The sequence below is a fragment of the Apis laboriosa genome, unplaced genomic scaffold (genome assembly GCF_014066325.1).
Source record: "Apis laboriosa isolate Shangri-la unplaced genomic scaffold, ASM1406632v1 scaffold16_cov148, whole genome shotgun sequence".
Lineage (NCBI taxonomy): Eukaryota > Metazoa > Arthropoda > Insecta > Hymenoptera > Apidae > Apis > Apis laboriosa.
In genome coordinates this window covers 1,070,655-1,088,618 of record NW_025222129.1, presented here as the reverse complement: position 1 = coordinate 1,088,618, position 17,964 = coordinate 1,070,655, and positions in this window count along the sequence as shown.

Here is a 17,964-nt window from a genome sequence, read left to right as displayed (position 1 = left end):
AATGTCGCCTCTTAAAACACACCTAGGGTCGGATCGCCTATCCCGTCTCGCGAACCACACTCTCGACCGAGAGCCACCAGCCCACTTTACCCAGGGGCTAGAGAAATTTTCTTCCAGTAACGCGAAACTCGTGCCACCCGAAACGCGGTTGGAACGCTCGACTATCGCGTTGCAACTCCTCGCTCCTCACCTGTCCAATTTGCACGCCCTCCTCTACGCCCGAGGTAATTCCCATTCCTTCTCTTTCTCCTTCCTCTCTTCTCTTTGTTTTCGAGGAGAGAACAACGATCTTTAAAAACTCGCGAAAGCTTTCGGATCGATCCATCCGTCTCGATGGAGGAGGTAAAATAAGACGGGTGAAATAAGAGCCGTGTTTTCGTCGTGGATTCTCAGCTCTACAGAGGAGAGAGGATCCGGACGAGGTATCGAGGCGAAGGGGTTGAAAACCCGATCACGAAATTCGGTAATGGAGAAAGCGAGCGGGTGGCCGAGCGCGAGAGCGGTAGTTTCTCGAAAAGTTTTATGGGCCGAATTTTGAAAGTTGTGCGCAATGGCGGCAATGGTGGCACGGGGTAGGGGGGCCGGTCTCGCGGAGTTTAAGAGGGTAGTTCGCGTGGCCGTAAATTTTCTCCCCGGTCCCGGTGGTGGTGGTGGTGGTGGTGGTGGTAGTGGGAGGGAGGAGGGGTGTCGAGGGGGGAGGTGGAGTTAAGGGCCGCGGGCAAAACGCTAGCGAAGGCTCTCTCTCGCCTCAGCCACATATCTTTCCACCATCTTCTATCAATAATTCCATCCCCCCCACCCTCGCCACGTGAAACTTGGCCTTGTGCGAACTCGCGTCGCGATAATGCATCCGTAACTTCGAAAAATCCCGATCGAGACTCGATTTCGATCGCGAACGTGCGCTTACCCTTATCAGAAACCAAGAAATTCTCGATTCATCTTATACATGTATATATATTATATTGTATAACTAATGATTCGTTTGGAATGGAAAAATGAATGGAGGATGATAGGAGAATACAAAGAGCGATGCGTGAGAGAGAGAGAGAGAGAGAGAGGGAGAGGGAGAGGGAGGAAAAGGGGTTGGTTCGTTAGCCGGACGTGGCTGGAGTCGGAAAGTCGGTCCTCTCTCGCAATCCCTTTCTGGACGACGGGAGAACGCACAAGACCCCTTTCCAGGCGGTGGTGCATGTACTTACTAAGGCGAGGACACTCGTCTCGGCTCCCCTCCGCTGGGTAGGTAGGTAGGTAGGTGGCCTGTTCGCGCGGCAGCCACCACGGCGGCGGACGTAGTATGCAGATTCGTGAAATAAATGCTCGAAAGTTTCACTATAACTCTGCGCGCAAAATCTCCAGCTCGTCCTGCTATCCCCTCTTTCCTTGCCACCCCTCCCCCCCTTGCCGCTCGTGGCCCAGAGCCTCAGCCACGTCCCCCTCCTTCTCGCCGCCCCTTCGCCGCGCCAGGAGCATCCGCATTATTTAGTGCTTCCGCATAGTCCACGGAAAATGGGCAGGAAAGCTACCGGAAAAACCTCAGGTTGCCCGGTCCGTGGCAAGATGGCTCCCAACCCCCGAACTGCATCTATCTACACCTCTCTTCTCCAGAGAAAATTCTATCCAACTCGAATGATCGATGAATCTCTTCCTCCTTTGTGTTATTACATTACATCGTGTTATATGCGTGTAAAAATCCTTCGAGGAATGGAGATTTGGATTGGATAAAGGCGTTAAAGGAGTAAGATTTTTTTATGGTGGATCGGGACAGGTGAATCCATTCAGTTCGGGGAGAAAGAAAGGTAGAAGAAAGACAAAGGTCGACGCCGATCCTGGTCACACCGATTGTCTGAAAGAAAAGAAGAAAAAAAAAAGCAGAAAAAAGTCGTGGCGTTGCTCGTCCCTCGAGATTTGCTCATCCCCCCGTGAAATCAGGGCAGGGGGAAAAAAAATCAGTCGCCCCGTTTTTTCTCGCCAGCTTGGCCTTTTTTCCCTTCCTTTTTTTTTTTTTTTTTTCTCTCTTTTTCCCCTTCCTTTTTTCTCGCCCCGGTAAGCCCTCCGATAAACGCGGCCAATAAAAATAACGAGCGGCCACCCGCACGTACACTCCACCCCCTTGTGCCTGTGCTCATTCGCTCGTCGAGTGGGGGGGGGGGTGGTTCGCGGTACGAAAGGGAAGGAGGTTGTTGCTTCAAACCGCAAGCCGCCAACGAGAGGATACGGGACTTTGTATCCTTTCACCCTCTTTCTCTCACCCTCCTCTTTGCCCTGATTGTTTTTTCTTTTTTTTCCTTCGAAGAAAAAGAAAAAAAGGAATCAGCGGTTCGATCTCGACCCTCGTAACCGCGGATTTTTAAAACGCGCTAACGATTTAGACAAATGCACTCTTCATTACTGGAAACAAGTCTCGAGGTAGGAAATGCGAATCTTGGCTTTGTTAATTTGGAAGGAAAATTAAAAATTATTTCTTCTCACTCTTATTTCTTATGTGTCATATTTGTATTACATAATCTAAAACTATCATCTCCGTATCTATCATCTCGATATAATATAAAAATTTCGTTCGTTTTTCTCATCGATATTTATTAGTAGACTAATTATAATTCGTAATGATAATTTATAGATTATTAGAATAATTTCGTATTCGTGTAATTACAAATAGTTTCGAAAATATTTCAACGACTCGAACGATTATCCCAACATTAACGTCGCTTAACGAAAATAATATTTACGATTTTGTACGTACGAATTTATCTGTTCCGTTGCTACGTGGTGTCAACAAAGGATTATCAACAAAGCGTCTCGAATTGGAGACAGGCGAAGGACTACTACTCTCTCGCCTCTCGCCAGTAGCCAGAAGGTCGTCGCTCGTTCGCGTTCTCTCTTCCATCCTCCCGTTGCGATCCTCTCCGAGAATTTTTCGCGTTAAAGTACTTTGAAGAAATTTATTGATTCGAAGGAGAGAGAGAGAGAGAGAGAGAGGAGTGCGCGGCGAAATCGTCGTTTTATTTCGAAAATCGGTGGACGACTTTGGGGAAGTTGGGAGGGACGGATTTCGGAAAGGCTAGCGCGGATGAAGTTGGCGACGAACTTTTCGCGCGGAAACGTACACAATAACCGGCGCGCACACGTTGGCAAGCGTGCAAGTGGAAGAGGAACGGTGTGTGTTGCACCGTAGGGGTTGCACTCACGTTTGTTCCCGGCCCCTTTCTCTGTGCGCGTGTTCAACCCGCTCCTTTCCATAGACGTGGCAGCCACCTAATCCCGCCGAGATTAAGATAACCCCGAAAAATGTTCAGCTAAGTCGCCAACTTTGTCTGCAAGGCGTGCTTAAAACGTGAGAATCCACCCCCGTGTTCCCCGAAGCGAACGTGCCCCACCTCCGTCTTGAATTTATATCCCTACCAGCCTCGCCCCCTCTTATACGCTTCCCTTCTCGTATATTTTTCCCTTTCCTTTTCTTTTCCCTCCTTCCTTCCGTATACCTTTATCGATTGCGAATAAAAATCTTCTTCCAACGTTTCGTCGTTTTTCTTTGCAGATTTCCCCTCTCCCCCCTACTTCTAAACACACGAAAGGGAGAGAATACGAGGATGGATGGATGGATGGATGGATGGATGGATGGATGCAGAGAGGGAAAGTGAAACCGAAGACGCATCTGGAGGTTGATGTCTGCGCTTGAGATACGATTCGATGCGTTGGAGCTGCAACGAGATTACGTCTACGGCAGTTTCTTGCTTCTCGGTGTGCTCGATGATCGAGGAAAGCGTGTGACGGATCGGTTTGCCGGTGTGGATAGAAAAAGGACGATTCGATTAAACGTGCGAAGTAAAGGTTTTTGGTGAAACGGATGATTTGGTGAAAAAAAATTGGTGGTCGAGATACTTTTTAAACTCGTGTATTTGTCCCCTCGTGTGATATTCAACGGTTGGTTATTCGAAAACGTTGGAAACTTACTGGTTCATTTGTCAAGTGACTCGTGACGCTGCGGTTCGTTGATAATTTCATTAACAATGGCCTGTTCATCCGTAGGGATACGTTGTTATCGATCGAATCACCATGTTGGACCACCATAATGTTCCCGCGTTCTCTCCCGTAACTTTAATTACATCGTTCGCTTAATATTACCCCCGATCGATTAAACCGCCTAAGAAAAACCTCGCGACACGATATTGGACACGATTCACTTGTGAATCGAATAAAGCTCGAATACAAATCCATGTCTCCCCTTCCGCAACCAACATTTTTCAAATATTCATTGGATATTCGAAAAGAAGCTTTGCTTCGTTCGCCTTCACCTCGCAGCGATAGAAGAGCTGTAAATATCGAATATTCAAAATATAATATTTTCATTTACGAAGCTTCGAAACTATCTTCCAAACTACATCGATTATTTTTCATAATACTTGAGCATACACTCGAATATGAAAAAGTTATATTTATAAATTAGCAAATCGTCGTTTGTAAAAAATCAACATATATAATTAACATATCACGAGAAATAAAAACGATTGAGAATTCTCTAATTGCGACGAGATATAGATTTGGACGTCGTTTCGGTGACACGTGACACAAATACGGAAAAAACCAATCAACATTCCCTCGCATCCCCTTCTCCTCCTCTTTCCACCGGTGAAACTTCTTAGCGGCGATGAAGAGAGAGGGAAAAGCGCGTGGACTCGTGGGCCGTAAACTCGCGAGAGGGCGAGACCCTCGTCGACATATGTCGCGGTAAAAAATGGCCTCGAAAAAGGGAGGACTTGGGGGCCACCGCAAGGGCCGGACGAGTAATAAAGTAATTTTATGAAGTGGTCGGCGACGTCCGCTCGCTGCGTCGGGGCTCGGCCCGAGTGAAAAATTGCCCGGGACACCGGGTCCCCCGCGCCACTGGAAATATCCTCGCTAAACCGCCCTTTAAGTGAAAACATACTGTCTTTCCTTTGCCACCGGACAAAAAGCACGGCCCGAAAGGGTTTCCCTTAACGCTCGTCCCCCCCTCCTCCTCCACCATCTCCACGCTCCATCTTCCCTCGACCATGTATAACAATCGTCGCGCGTACAATCTCGTTCGTACAATTCCCCGAACGTGAGTTTAGAAATCCAGTTTCCCTTTCCCTCCCCTTAATTTTATCCACCGCTTTCCCCCGGTCTATTATTCATCGGCCGCGAATAAATTCGAATTCGCGGCAGGGAATTCCTTCTTCCTTCTTTCTTGGAAGAAGAAACGCAGGGCCAACTCGAGATTATCCATCCGCGGATGTATTAAATTTAAGAGAAGTTTCACCGTAAGTATAATATCGTGGGAGCAACTTGTACGAGCGTGTGTGTATACGTGTGTGTGTGTGTGTACGTGTGTGTACGTACGTATGAAATCTGACGGGACGGGAAAGAGAGGAGGGACTGTCTGGCCCGAGCGGGGGCAGATATAATAAATTAGAAAAAGCCACGGGCCATCTCCTCCTCCCCCTCGTGTCTTAGCCTCCCTCCCTCTAAACTTTGCCGGCTATTAGATTACAAGGAGCATCTGCAGAATCTCGGTTGGCGGCCGTTAATTTTCGTTAAAAAGCAAAATGGTAGCGGCGCGAAGAAGCAACCCGCTTCGGCTCACCCTGCTTCTCTTCCCTTCTCTTTTCGGCCGAGGCCTGCCTCCCTTCCTCCCTCGCCGAGATAAGTAAGTACGATTTTACACGGTTAGCCGAACGTTAACGCGGTTCCTCGAGACATCCACGAAGATATAACGCTCGTTTCGCGCGACGCTCGCGTCGCGTGCCGGCGGAGAGGGTTGAGGGCGAGCGGACCTTTTCGGTCCGGGACGAGGAGGTGTGTGTGTGTGCGTATACACGCGCGCACGAGGCGATATTTCATCTCGGGGATGATTTCGAGACCGATACTCGCAACGATGCGAGCGGAGGAGGTCTGCATCGCGAGTATATAATGCTCGATCGTGTCACGGAGAGGGAAGGAGGAGGAGGAGGAGGAGGGAAAATTTATCGTAGGGAGGGAGGAGAGGGGAAACGCTCGAGCTCGATTGGTTTCAGGTGCGACCTTAATATCGACGTGGAAACGCATTAATTAACGCGATGCACGGAAGCACGGCAAGTTTTATACGCGAGGAAGGGAAACGTTGGAAACAGAAGGGTTGCCCGTCCTCCCTCCTCCCCTTCGAAGAAGAGTCGGTTGGAAAAACGGGGAGTTTGCCGCGCGTGCAAAGCGACCCACGTCGAGCTGCGCCACCCTTTCGTTAGATGGCAACAGGAGGGTTGTCCCACCCTCTCTTGTCCAGGTTCTTGTCCGGGCTAAATCGGTGATAAACTAACTTGGAAAGTATTCTCGCCTCTCGTTATTCGAGCAATACGCGTATAATATATATGTTTCGAGGAAACGAACAAGTTTTTCTTTCGCGGTTCATTGGACGTGGGAAAAGGAGAAAAAAAAGAAATTATTATTATCCATCCAGTGTAGATTTCCTCGAGGACGTCTTAACGCCCTATTTTAAATTTATCATCCAATTCCCACGAAGGTTTACGACCCGGCCCGTGTTTTACCCGTCTGCTTACCCGTCCATCCCTTTACCCTCCGTCTTTCTTTCCGCGGTTTTTATCCTACGGAATGGGAGCAACTCGGCTTTGGGAAAGCGTTTAATAGCCGGGCAAATTAGAAACCAGCTGCGTTAGCGAGCCACCGCTTGAATCTTTTACAAGCGAGCTGAAAAACTCCCGTATTCCCGTATAAAATGGCGGAGAAACGAGCATAAACGGGCGTTTACGATGTTACCGTAAAAAATGCATACGGTTTCGCGTCAACGCTCTTCAAATTGCGCTTGAAAGCAGCTCGAGAAGAGTAGGGAAAAAGGGGAGAAAAGAAAAGAAGAAAAAAAAAAAGAGATCGTGACGCGTATTAGTAAAGAAGGAAGCGAAGAAAGAAAGAAAGAAAGAAAGAAAAAAAAGAAAAAAGGAAAACACCCTTTCACCCTCGAGTGGAAGCCAACTTGTCCATGTACGTTCACAGATTGTTGACACGTGGCGTGCCTCGCCACTCCACAGATTCTCTCTCCACGTTCCAATCGTCCAACGATGTCCCTCCTATTCCATGCATGCATACGTGCATGCATGCGTGCGTGGTATACGCGTGTGCGCGTGCGTTCCTGCCTCTCGTTTTTTTTTTTCCTCCCTTTTTTTTTCCTACCCCTTTCCATCCCCAAGCGCGCGATCCACCACGGGAGGGTACTTTTTTTCTAACAGGTGGTGGCCCACAGAGGCGCCGCTTTTTTTATTCCACCCCTCGCATTCCACCCCTTCCACCGTTTTTCCTCCTCTCTCTCTCTCTCTCTCTCTTTCTCTCTTCTTTTTCTCTCGCCTTTTTTTTCCTCTTTTTTCTTTTTCCTTTTTTACAGGTGCACCCATTATCCCCCGTTCCGCTTTCGCATCGGTGTCCTATTCATCCACCGCAGACCAGAGTGGCCACTTGCTCCACGCTTTTTCACTTAATTAGAGGTCATAAACTGTTGCCCCGTTCGCTTTATACCGAGGAAAAAAAAGGAGAAGCGAGATAGAGAGAAAGAGAGAGAGAGAAAGAGAGAGAGAGAGAGGGAAAGCCTCGCGTTCCATAAATTACTTTTTCTCCTTTTTCTTCCCTTCTTTTTCCTCCTCCAACCGCTTCGCCCCTGTCTCTCGCCCCGCTTTTTCAGAGCCGGGAGACTTTACACGGCGTGAAGAGTTAATTAGCATGCAGTGAAAACGAGCTGCTCGGGATGCTCGGGGTGTGTAATTAGCGTCACCAGGAGAAGATCCAAGAACGTTGCGTCTTCGACCGCGCGTATCGCCGCGAGACTCATTGTCCATCGTTTCCAATCGTTCCTCCTTCTCCTTGCGACTTTATGCGATTTCAATTCTTTTCCTTCTTCCTTCTCCTTTTCTTTTTCTTTTTTCCACGAAAAGTACACTCTTTCAAGATTACTTTTCAATATCGCATTAATTTACAAGGACGACCAACAATTTGCCGCGATTGAGGGGGAGAGGAGCCGCGATTCTTCGATTCTTTATTTTAATCGAGGTGAGGGGAAGGCGAAGGAAAGGAGGAATCCCATAAGATCGCGAACGAGCGAAAATTAAATCTAACCAAGCCAAGTTTTTGCTCGCGGGGGCGAGAAACCGCGGTAAAAAGTTCACCCCTTCCCCCTCCCCCTCCCCCTCCTCCTCTTTCTCGTTTCTTTTCTCGCGCAAACCCGACCGCTTCAAACCGACTTCCGCTCTCGAACCGAGAAAGCGCGTAGAAAACTTTTCACTTTTCTCGTCGCCTCCCCTCCCCCTCCCCTCCTCCCGGTGGACCTCGAAATCTTTTCGCCGCGAGCAATTCGACCTCCCTCTTTCACCGGCGAAATTTCCTTCGGCCCCAACCCAGGCGGAAAAAGACGGGCGGGAAGGATAGGGGTGGTGGAAGGGGTGTGGGGGGGGGGAGAAAGGAGGGAAAAGTTCTTTCTTTTTCGTGGGTACTTTTCTTTAACGGCGGCGTTGGATCCGGCGTTGGAAAAGGCAGCGCGGCGGAGAGAGAGAGAGAGAGTTAGTCCGCCCCCCGAGGGTGGGGGTTTTGAAAGGAAAAGAAGAAGAAGAAGAAGGAGGAGGAGGAGGAGGAGGGAGGTAAGGAGAATCCATCCCCGTTGCCCTCTCGGAAAAAGGGGTGGCTGGGTCGCTGGACCAACGGTGGGGGTAAGACTGGCGGTTGGCGCCCCTTAACTACCCCTTACGAGGCAAATCAATAAAAATACGAAAGTGTTCTTGTTCGATGCCGGCCGACCACCCCCGACGCTATAACCGTTCCTCTTCTCGAAATTTTCTTCTCGAAATTTCTTCTAATTCCACGTTTTTTTTGGAATCGGGACTTCGAGTTTTCGAAGTTGGTCGAGGTGTTTGTTTCGAGATGAAGAATTTTATTTATTATTCTCGTATAATAAATTCTCGGCAAGAAGGATTATTCGAAGGAATGACTCGACCCGCTTCGATCAATTTGATTGATCAATTTTCAAACGAAACGATACGAGAAGAATGTAGAGATGTGTATATATATATATATACTGTTTATCGGTCGACGGAACAAGCGTGGCGGGACGGCACGAGAGGCAAGAGAGAGGAGGTCCTTCGCCTGTCTCCCAGTTCAGACGCTTTGTTGACAAACCCGATACTACGCGCTACGTGGTAACAGAAGAGGTATAATTCGAATATTCGGAATCGTAAATGTTATTTTTGTTCCCAAAGTTACGTTGGGATGATCGTCCAAGCTGAGAAATATTTTCTAATAAAACTATATTAATTATTTTAATAGTACATTATTCGTGTACGAATATCAATTATCTTATCTTAACTAACTCGAATACGAAAATATTACACTTATAAATATATCGTTACAAATCGTAATTAATCTACGCACATTGATGAGAAATACAAAAATGTTTGTATCGTATCGATACAAGTTAGAATTCTCTGGATTCTATATACCGATATACGCATGCAAAAATAGGCGTTTCCTTTCAAATCGATTAGAGCCGATTTCTTACGAGATCGTACAAATATTCACGATCGTCTTTCCTCGAATACAACGAAACGTTCTCGTTTCGTGTTACACGCGACGGATGCAACTAGGAGGGAAGGAATCGAAAAAAGAATCGCAAAGGGAAAAAATTTTATTTTAAATCATCGTGTGCGGATCAGGAAAGGAAACTGGATTCCATCTTTCCACGCGTGTTCCCGATTCGGCGAGCACGGCCACAGCTCGTCGCGTTCCTGTCGCGCTTACAAGTGTCGTGGCATGTGTTTTGCGCCGCGAGCGGCACTTGAACCTCGTTGCGTCCCTCCGGAACTAGCCTCACGTCGGTGTTGGATCGTGGCAAAGTACCTTTGAGAGTCGAGGGTGCTCGTAAGACAAAGTGCTTCTCGAAGAAGTTGGTAAATGTTTGACCGATACTCCACGCTCTCCAAAAACGTTCCTGCTTCCCATTTTTCCGTCGCTCCCTGTAAAACAGAATATTTCTTAAGAAATATTATACCAATCGTTCGATTCCACCGACAGTTTCCCGCCTCCCGTGCGAAAACGCGTGCGACCCCGTTGAAAAAGTAACCAAGTTAAAAAGTTGAAGGAGAAAGTTTAGTTCGTAGACAATCGTTTATCAAGATGCTCGAATAACGTTTATTCAACTGTAATCTTCCCCCGTTCGGCGCTACGTTTATTTATACGATCGTTATTTACCTTTCGCACGATAAATTATCGAAGTGGTTACCTTACTCACTCGTAACTAACTGTTTTATTAAATTTTAGGCGAAAAGAAGAAAAAGAAGAGTTTATAGCGGAATAAAAAGATGTATCTCGAACATATTTGAGTTTAATGTCACTCGACGTTAAAATATCTGGAAGAGAAAAGCTCGATGCGAAGATTAAAACGCGGGAGAGAAGGGAATGATACTTATTCGAGTATTATTATTATTATTATTATTATAAGTTGGAGTAGCGTAATCGAGGATCGCGGATCGTCTCTTTTCTCCTGGCGGCTGAGCCGAAGGAAAAATCCATCCCCTCGCCGATAGAGCGGCGGAGATAGGGAAGAGGAGGGTGAATCTTAAAATACAACCCCTTGGAAGAGTGGCTGGGTTCCCTCCCCCGCCCTCCAGCCTTCTTTTACCCTCGTTCCTTGGACGACCCCCGCCGCCCTGGAACCCCTCCTCGTCCCTGGAACCCCTCCCACGATCCGGCAAATCATCCGGGGCCACGTTCTTTTGTTCCTTCTTCGTGCCGCGAAAGATTTTCTCGGAATGGTAGCCGAGCGGCGCTTGAAGAGCTTCGTGAAAGCCCGGCAAAAAGCCTGAAGCGAGCCCCCGAAGCGTCGCGTATAAATACGGCGTTAAGATGCAAAGCGAAAACAGCGGAGGGAACGGTTTGCCGTTTCTTCTCGATCTCGTTTTAAGGGGATCGCAAAGAAATTTGCGATGTTGTTCTCCCAGATGCTTTCTCGATACCTAGGTATCGGGATTATATGCTTCGTTACTCGATTTGTACACGTTTACGCGAGATAATTACGCGAACAAATACTAATCGTGATCGGGGTGATAAATGTATTTGATAAATATTTCATATATATTTTACTTTTCTGTCGTCGCGCGTAATTTCAAATTTTCCAATTTCGTCGATTTCTTTCAATCATCTCGCTTTCGGAAAAGATGCTTTCTCGATACCTAGGTATATGCTTACTCGATTTGTACACGTTGGCGAGATAATTACGCGAACACAAATATCAATCGTAATCAGGGTGATAAATGTATTTGGAATATTTCGTATATATTTTATACTTTTACTTTTCTGTCATCACGCGTAATTTCAAATTTTCCATTTTCTTTGATTTCTTTCAATCATCTCGCTTTCGGAAAAGATGCTTTCTCGATATCTAGGTATATTATATGCTTCGTTACTCGATTTGTACACGTTTACGCGAGATAATTACGCGAACACAAATACCAATCGTGATCGAGGTGATAAATGTATTTGATAAATATTTCATATATATTTTACTTTTCTGTCGTCGCGGGTAATTTCAAATTTTCCATTTTCATCGATTTCTTTCAATCATCTCGCTTTCGGAAAAGATGCTTTCTCGATACCTAGGTATATGCTTCGTTACTCGATTTGTACACGTTTACGCGAGATAATTACGCGAACACAAATACCAATCGTGATCGGGATAATAAATGTATTTGGAATATTTCGTATATATTTTATACTTTTACTTTTCTGTCATCATGCGTAATTTCAAATTTTCCAATTTCGTCGATTTCTTTCAATCATCTCGCTTTCGGAAACAAAAGTTTATACTACGTTTATAATTACGTTTTGTGGAGATTTGTAACTGTAATTTTTATACGGAAGAATTAGATAGAAATTGTGGAAGGAATTTTTCTGGAAGATTTGCATAGCGTGTAGAAAGTTGGAGTGATAATTTACGGTTTATCGCTGCGTGGACGTTATTGTACTCTGCCGAGTGGTGTGGCGGGAGAGATGGTCGATCGACCGAAACTTGACTTGGCGTCGTATTAAAGAAGCACGACAAAAGGGGTGGCGAGAAGAGGGTAAAAATCTTAAGACCCTTTGTCTCGGTGACGCCATTTTATCATTCCTCGCCCCCGCCACGGCCGAGCGCACCCCTCGTTCAACATATTTCAAGTGACAAAAAGCGTCCCTCTTTCGAGCGCCGAGATTCATCCCTCCTCCCCCCACTTCTCCTCCTCTCCCTCCTCGATATGCACCGCTGTTTCTAACTTTAATTACCCCCATCCGCGCGACCGAAAAAAAAAAAAAAAAAAAGAAAAGAAAAGAAAAAGAAAATCACTCAGTTCAGTTCAGCAGCCTCGCAGTCGAGAAAGGATCATCCCCCGCACGATCGAGCGGTACGTTTTCGATATGTTTCGAATCCCTTAAATTTTTTTCCTCTTCCCTTCACCCTTCCCTTCCCACCTGAAAACTGAAAACTGGCGATTTCTTCGCTCGGCCAGACTCCTGCGAAGTATAACTATCGGGAAATTAAACGATAACGATGTTAGTACGAGCGAATCTTCGGGGCAGGGTTTCTCTAATCGGAAACTCAATATGGAAACTTGGTTTGGTACTTTGCTTGCTCGCGGAAAGACGCTGAAATCGATTCCGGCTTGTTTGCGCGATCGAATGTAACGGGATACATCTCTCACTCTTGCTGCATTCGACAGAATTTCTTTTCTCTTTTTTCCTTCCGTTCTTTGAATTTAACCAAAGATGTATCGTATACGTAGGCGAAAAGATGAATTTTATTTTTTTCCACGAAATATATATATATATATATTTACATATACACGGATAGAAGAGATTTTATTTCTATGTTAATCGTTCCAAGGACGATTTATTTCATCGCGAGATAGAGAGAGAGAGAGAGAGAGAGAGTGAGGGAGTGAGAGAGAGAGAGCACGATGTTGTTTCGTTAAGAACGATCGATGCCAGTTGCCGTGACGTTCTCGCGTTTATCGAGATGGTCTCGAGCCGGGCGCATTGTAAGTATTAAAGCCAAGCTATCGGCCATGTTATTCGTCTTTCATTCCTACCGAAAACCGAGGGTGAGGCCTGTAGACCGAGTTGGCGAGGGTGGGTTGACGTCAGAAAAACCACCCCCGTCCAATTCAGCCACCCTTCCGTCCCCCGAGTTTTCTTCCATCCCCTTTCGCCATTGCGGACCACTGGCAGCCAGTCGGCGAGGGGATTGCCCGGAAAAAGAAACTCCGAAGTAAAATGGCCGTGCCAGATTCCTTTTATTCCTCCTTGCATTTTTCCCTCCCCTCTCCTCCCCTCCGAACCGATTCAATCCGAGAAAACCGAGAGCCGGATCGAAAGTTATTCGTTTCTTAATTTTCATCCAAGGGATAGTTTCAAACAAGCGATTAATCGCGTCGAGTAAAATTCTCCCCTTTCTCTCTTTTTCTCTTATAATTTTTTTTTATAATATATAATTTATATATATATATTGTATATATAATGATATATAATTTTCTTATAATATACAAGGCTCGCGTTTAACGTTTAAGGGAAAGGGTTTCGCTTTCGGAGAGTTTGGTCCTCGGTTTGTTTCCGCGAAGCGTCTGTTTAATTTCCCTTCCCCTCCTCCCCCGCCAAGAACACGTGGTTAAGTATATATAACGTCGAGGCAAGGAAGCTTGGAAGCTTCGAAAACATGAAAGTGATCCATTCGTTTGCTGTTTGTTCACGCGGGAGAAATATTTTTAAAAAATAAGAAAAAAGGATGAATATGAATCGAACTTTCACTCGAGCCCGCAACACGCAACAATGAAACGCGTATGTATTCGCGAGTTTCATCAAAGAAGGCTTTTTCGAAAAGTTGCGTTTTACTTGGAGATTAACGAAGCTTTCGCGAAACTTGCAGTTTTAATTTCGTTTTAATCGTTCCCTCGAGCCAGGGAAAAATCCACCCCTTACGCCTCTCTCTTCCTCTCTCTCTCTCTCTCTCTCTCTCTCTATGAATTCGATCGGCCGTGAGGAATCCGTGAGGGATAGAAACGAGGATAGGAAAAGAGTGACGCGAGGTGGGACGTTAACGCGGTTATTCCTCGAGTTTCGACGACGATGGAATCAAAGCGATTCCTCGTGGGGAATTCGAAGCGGCGTCGCGACGGGACGAAAGTTTAAAGTCGATCGGCCGTGTCGAGCATTCTTCTTTGAACTTCGCCGCGAAAAATTTCCGATTTTTGGAAAACCATTCTTCTATCATACGACACTATATTCTCACTGTATCTATGTAACGATACGTCACACTGAACGGACTGGAACACTCTCGCTTCGACGAGCTCGTACTCGATTCCACTCTCTCCACGAAACGGAACGGGAACAAAAATCACCACTGCTCGTTTACTTTTACAACTCGTACGACGCGTTCAGAAGAGAGGAGGAAGCGGTTGATCGCTCACCGTGTCCGGCAAACCGTCTAACCCGGTTTCGTGGCGGAGATCGCGCTGCCCAACCCCCTCCCTTGCACGGGACCCTTTGATCACGGCGAAAAAATCCGGAAACCCGTTCCTCAAAAGTGACCCTACCTGGCGTGCCTGGCTTTTGTCCGAGAATAAGGGGAAGGGAAGGGGAGAAGGGAGTGAGAGGAGGGAGGAGGGGATGGAGAGGAAAAGAGAGAGAAAAAGAGAGAGAGAGAGAGAGAGAGCTTGAAACGGCCCTTCCCGCATTAGCATAACCCTTGCGAGAGCTGTCCACGTGTGCACGCACGCCGGTATGCCAGGGGGCCGCCAGGAGAACTGGTCAGGTAAGTTTTTTCGCACTTTTTAATTCCCGATGACCAGATGCCCGGGCCGGCGGCTTGCGTAAAAAGGGGAGAGATCTGACCTCAATGAGAGATGACCTCCCCTCTCGCCCGACCGGATGACCCCGTAAAAATTGCAGAACCGGTTTCCACCATTAGGCCCTCGGCATTTTTCGGACGTTTAACGGTCACCCGGACCGGGTGCGCAACCTTCAGGTAAAACCGTGCCTCGTTTCCTCGACACGTGTTCCTCTTCCCATGTACGGAGCGGCCAGTCCCACTTTCTTCGCGGTAATCGCACGTTCGAAGAGAGAGAAAGAGAGAGAGAGAGAGAGAGAGGGGGGGGAGGAAGAATTTTTGGATATCGAAAACTCTTTGCATCGACTTTGCATCGCCGAGTATAATAAATAAATTAATAATAATCGGGGAGGGAGGCGTGTGGATACGTATTCCATCGCATCCACGGATGGCGGCGGTCTGAGAGGAGAGGACCGGTTAAGGGACCGCGATAAATCCCGAGCAAGACGTATCGAACGCGTCGAAACATTAATTCCGAGCGTCAGAAAAGCGAGTTCCAAACTCGCTGGAATCTCCTCCGCAGGGAGAAGCTGAGAAGAAAGACAGTGGACCATGGGTTACGACCTCCTCCTCCTCCCCTATCCCGGAAAAGAAAATTCCTCCCTCCTTTGACCCGTAACGAGCAATTTGCTTAATGACTTCTCGATAGCTGGCTGCAACGCGAACAAACGATGACCCCGAATCTTTTAGCCTGGATACCGAGTTCTCCGAGCAAAGTCTGGGAATGAAAAATAAAGGATCGGGGGCGGCGATGGGAGAGAGGGAGAGGGAGAGGAGCGATGGTAGCGGTTGGAAACGCGATAAACGGTTTCTCCTCCCTCTCCCTCCCCAGTTTCACGTGAAAAGAAACTGGGAAGCGGAGTAGAGTCGCCCGCTTTCCGATCCGGGGAAAGGAGGGAAAAAAGAAGAAAAAGGGAAAAAAGGCAGAGCTCAGGGCGGTTCTCGCCACCCCCGCCCCCTCTCCCCGCTGAGAATCGGACAGAGAAGGCAGAAGCGGAGAGGCAGAAGGGACGGGGTGGATGGGTGGGTGGGTGGGCGAGCAACCAAGGGGTAGGTAAGAAGGAGGACGGGGTTGGGCGGCGATGGTAGAAGGAGGGCGGCATTAATTACGGTCTTTTATTATAAAAACTGAACTCCCTCCGGCCAGGAGAGAACGAAGAGAGAAGCAGATAAGGAGGGAAAAAGCCCCCGACTCCGACGACTGCCATCTCCCTCCCTCCCTCCTTCCTCCCACTCTTTCTCTCTCTCTCTCTTTCTCTCTCTCTCTCCTTCCTCTGTTCAATTTAAAATACTTAATCTGTCTTAGTCCGGAGCCACGCGAGGTTGTCAAATGCAACTGTTGTTCCTCCTCGCTCTGTACACGCGAGGAACGTCTTCTCGCGCTTCCCATCGATGGACGAATGGGAAATCCCTTCTTTGTTGTCTCTTCCTGTTGTCGCATGGAGTGCAACGGAAGGAAAGAAGCGAGATGTAGCAGCAGTCCTCTTATCCCAGATTGATCAAATCGACTCGCGTACGTCGCGTACGAATTATATTTGCACAGCTTCGACTTTTGACTTTTGATCGAAATCACGCGATAGATAGACGAGCATGGATAGAAGTTATACAAGGTGATACACGTTCCATCGTGGACGAGAAAGTTGGACGAGTCGACGCGCGATCGAAACAAGGGACGATCGAAACAAGGGACGATCGAAAGGTAGAGGAGGAATAGGAAGGTCGGTGGTTGAGAACCACCGTGGAAAATAAGAAACGGGAAAACGGCGAGGATTTTAATTTGCATCCCCGTTCCCCCGCGACAGCCACCTTCCACCCCACTCGCCACCCGGCCGCCCTTGTCTTCTGCAGAGCTCCGGAGAGAGCCTAGCTACTTTCTTCAGAGGGGTGGAAGAAGAAGGAAGGAAGAGGGATAGCGTGGCCAGGGGGATGGAGAAGAAGAAGAAGAAGAAGAAGAAGAAGAAGAAGAAGAAGGGGCCTTCCAAACGGTTGGAAATATCATAGCCGCACGCGCAGAACGAAATTACCGATTTGCCTTGGGCGTTCCTTCCTTTTTTCCGATTCCGTGCTCCTCTCTTTCTCCCTCTCTTTCTTTCACCCGTCCAACTCTCGTCTTCGATCCTCTCTTCTTTCGCCGACCCACCCTCGTCCTCCAACCTTCTCCTCTCCTTAGAGGAGGAGGAGGAGGAGGAGGAAACCACCCTTCTCGCGGAGAGAGCACCGGCACAGCAAATAACTTTCATAATTCTCGATTAGAAAGTTTTCCTTCCCCGGCCTGGGCTGCCTATCAACGGAAGGGGTCATCCTTCGTTTCGACTAACCCTTTCCCGCTCCTTCGCCGATTTTTCTTCCCCTTTTTCTTCCCCCCCGCCCGAACGAAGAAACGTCCGGGATCAACGAATGGAAATTGTCTTTCAACCGTCTCCTCGTCCACCAAACTCGCCCTCCTTATTCTCCATCGCGACACGAAACAATCTTGTTTCACGTATAAGAAGAAAAAGAGACGGTAGAAAGAAACGGTTATATATTATATTATTTGTATATAATCGGCGCAACGAAACAGGGATAGGATCGTATCGAGGATTGTGCCTGTCGAGTTGTAGCTATTGAGAGTACCAAACGAGCCGTTTCGAGCGAAGGCTGGCGGGTCAGCGGTAAGGGTCACTCGACATATGGCCCAAATCCTGGGGCCAAGCGCTCGTTACGCCGCACGAATTCCACTCCCCTCCTGATTTCGGACAATTCTCGAAACACGCCCCCTTCCCTTTCCATCGTATCACGCGTCCACGTTCGTTACGCCTTTCTACCTTTAATTTCGGCATTTGCTTTTCAATATTCGCTCCTCTCTCTCTCTCTCTCTCTCTCCTCGAAATTCGATCCTACGCGGATGCTACGAGCAGAAAGGACACGGAATGGGAACGAAGGCGAATCCGATCGTTGGACCGTCGCCCCCGCGTTTCGAAAAATCGACGCGAGTTTCGCGGGGATCGAAAAAACGAGAAGGACGCGTTGAAGGGTGCGAGGAGGTGGTTGAAATAAAGAGAAATCGAGAGAAGGAGGAAGAAAGAGAT